The sequence below is a fragment of the Empidonax traillii genome, unplaced genomic scaffold, assembly GCF_003031625.1.
Source record: "Empidonax traillii isolate 1590-97213 ecotype Southwest subspecies unplaced genomic scaffold, ASM303162v1 scaffold1448:size107159, whole genome shotgun sequence".
Classification (NCBI taxonomy): Eukaryota; Metazoa; Chordata; class Aves; order Passeriformes; family Tyrannidae; genus Empidonax; species Empidonax traillii.
Window position 1 is genome coordinate 500 of NW_020956641.1, and position 2595 is coordinate 3094.

Consider the following 2595-nt stretch of genomic DNA (forward strand, 5'->3'; position numbering starts at 1 on the left):
TTTCTAATGGTCTGGCCGAGGTGGGAGCAGCCACAGGAGTCGTTTCTGCTGCCAAGGGGCTGGTCGGGAGAGGAGCACAAGGACCTTCCACGGGTGGTTTTTTGGAAAAAAAAAACCAACAAACAAACTGATTTTTCTGAAGGGAAATAGTTTGTGCTCCAATGCAGAGGCAGACCAGGCCCTGGGGAGCTGCAGGAACGAGGACAGCTGGGATCTTTTGGGGTTTTCCAGCAGCATGTTTAACGTTCAATATGGACTAAATCCACATATCCTGCATTAAACAAGTATTACAAGTATATTTATTTCCTGTTATACCCCTTTTTACTTAACCTCTCTAGGACATGTTTGTATTCCGAGGTCAGTTCCTGCATGGATCTTTATTTTTTCAGCAGCAACAGCAGGTGAAACTCCCGGCTTTCCTCTCGGGGACCGAATTTTGGGAGCTGTTCCGGGACGCAGCCAAGGGGGGAGAGGGTTTTGTACAATTCCTGTGAAGATGCTTCACATTTCTGTAAAGATAAATGAAAATAAAAGAGCTGCATGCAGCAACAGGACAGACTGCTGTTGGAGTTGGTAAATTTTTGTTGTTGTTGTTGTTCTCTGGGAGCAAACATCACTGTTTTTAAAATCCAGTGGCTTTAAATGAGCCTCAAAATCGGCTCCTCCAAGCCTGGGATGCACCAGAAGTTTATTTTTCAGCCTCAGCTTTTAAAGCTCTGAAGGCACAAAGGGCAGCTTAGGTTGCCTGGTGTGGTGCTGTAGCAGTTAAACATCATTTAATTAATTGATTTAATCCTAATTTTCTGCGATTTAATAAATGAATTCAATTTTGTGGGTATTTAACTAAGGGTTGGTCTTTTTTTACTGATGTTGTGCCAGGATTCAGTGCCTGTTCTTCCACCTCCCAACACTCAGAAATTTCTCACTGACTCCACAGTTCCTGTTATTTCCAGTAAAAAACCAAACATTTCCAGAACAGGCTCCACCCATACACAGGGATTTTAACCTGGAGATCAAATCCAGGGGAGCAGAGAGTGGTTTTATTAAACATTTTGAGCAAATACTGTGAAAATCTATTTATTCAAAATCATACAGAAGGGCACAAACAATATCCCTTAAACAGGGAAGAGAATTCTGGGATTAACAGGCAGGTGGGAAAGCTGGAAGTGAATCTACCAAGCAGAAAAAAAATCCCTCTTAATTCACCTTTTAATTATTGGCTTTAAACAGGACAAATCTGGAGAGGGAGCACAAATTCCTCTCAGTTTTCCAGGACCAGGTGAATGACAATTATTGCCCCCAAAATCAGGTAACTTTAACACCACAACCAGCAGCTCTTACTGCATAAAACAGGATTTAATATTAAGTACAAAGGAACTTCTCATCTTTTTAGCAGTGGGTTCTTCATCTGGCTGCATCTTTTCCTCTCTCTTCACCTTCCACAGCAACAGAAGAGGAACCAATGCTGCAAAATGAAGCAAAATCTGTTTTAAAACTCTGCCCCAGCTGGAAAATAAAATAAAATAAAATAAAAAAAGAATTAGCTCCTAACACTGGAAACTTCTCGTGTCAGAGAAAAATATCTGGAGCACTAAAATATACATTAAAACCCGTGCTGCTGATAGTTTTCTCTGGGAAATGGAAAGGAAAGGGAATCAGGGAAGGATTTTTTTTTTTATTATGCTGTAAACTGGGGGGGTTGAGTTATTCCCAGGAATGGACAAAAAGCAGGAAGAAAAGGGGAATTTCCTCTGCCAAGGTTTCCATGTGAAAACAGGGTAATTCTGGGAGATTGGTTTGCTTCAAGCCCTCCTTTCCAGTGCCTCGTTTGAAGGGGAAGAGAGGCTGTATATTGAATTTTTAATCACCCTCGCTGCACACGTCAGTTTAAGACACTTCCCCAGAGGGTTTGTTGTGTTTTTTTTTTTTTTTCATCTCCCCCCTCCTCTAATAAATCTTTCTGAAGGAGTTCAGAGGGATGGGAGAAGAAAAAAAAACTCCTGACAGGATTTCAGGATGAAAGGGAATTTAATGTTTGGCAGAGACGAGGAAATAAAGAAATCAATCCAAACTGTAATTTTACAACAGGGATGTGGCCACGTCGAGCACTCAGAGAGGGAGGGGAGGGCATAAAAATGAGTCTTTGCGTTTCTGGAATTTCTCTTTATGCCACCCATCCAGGCTGGATTTTATGTAATTCAATTTTAATTTATATAATTGAATATAATTGATATAATCAGCGACTGAATTTTATTTCTGTCACTCATTCTCTCCAAATATTGAGGAACTCTCTGTCTGGGGACAAGAACAGCTGATTGTGAGATTTGGGGGGAAAAAAAACAAACCAAAACAAAATCAAAATAGCCCAAAAAGCAGCATTTTAATTAAGAAATTTTTCATTAATTTGACCTCCACAAAAGAAGGGACATCCCTGGAGGAATCTTCCCATCCCTGGAGGAATCTCCCCATCCCTGGAAGTGTCCAAGGTTTTTAAATTTGATTTTTTTTTTTTTTTCCCCAAGGAGAGTTGAACTTACCAAAGAGAAGGGTAAAAATGCCCCTTTTCACACCCTCACTGGAAACTCAAAATCTTCA

General features: G+C 40.5%; 1 protein-coding gene across 4 annotated transcripts in view; it reads right to left on the minus strand.

The window, feature by feature from the left end:
- Positions 1-1483: 1483 nt before the first annotated feature.
- CAMSAP1 (calmodulin regulated spectrin associated protein 1) overlaps positions 1484-2595 on the minus strand; it is a 36869-nt gene continuing 35757 nt past the window's right edge. For all 4 annotated transcript variants that reach the window (XM_027907390.1, XM_027907386.1, XM_027907387.1 and 1 more), the window contains one exon: positions 1484-1495. The gene's annotated coding sequence lies outside the window, so the exon portion shown is untranslated. The remainder of the gene's footprint in view (positions 1496-2595) is intronic.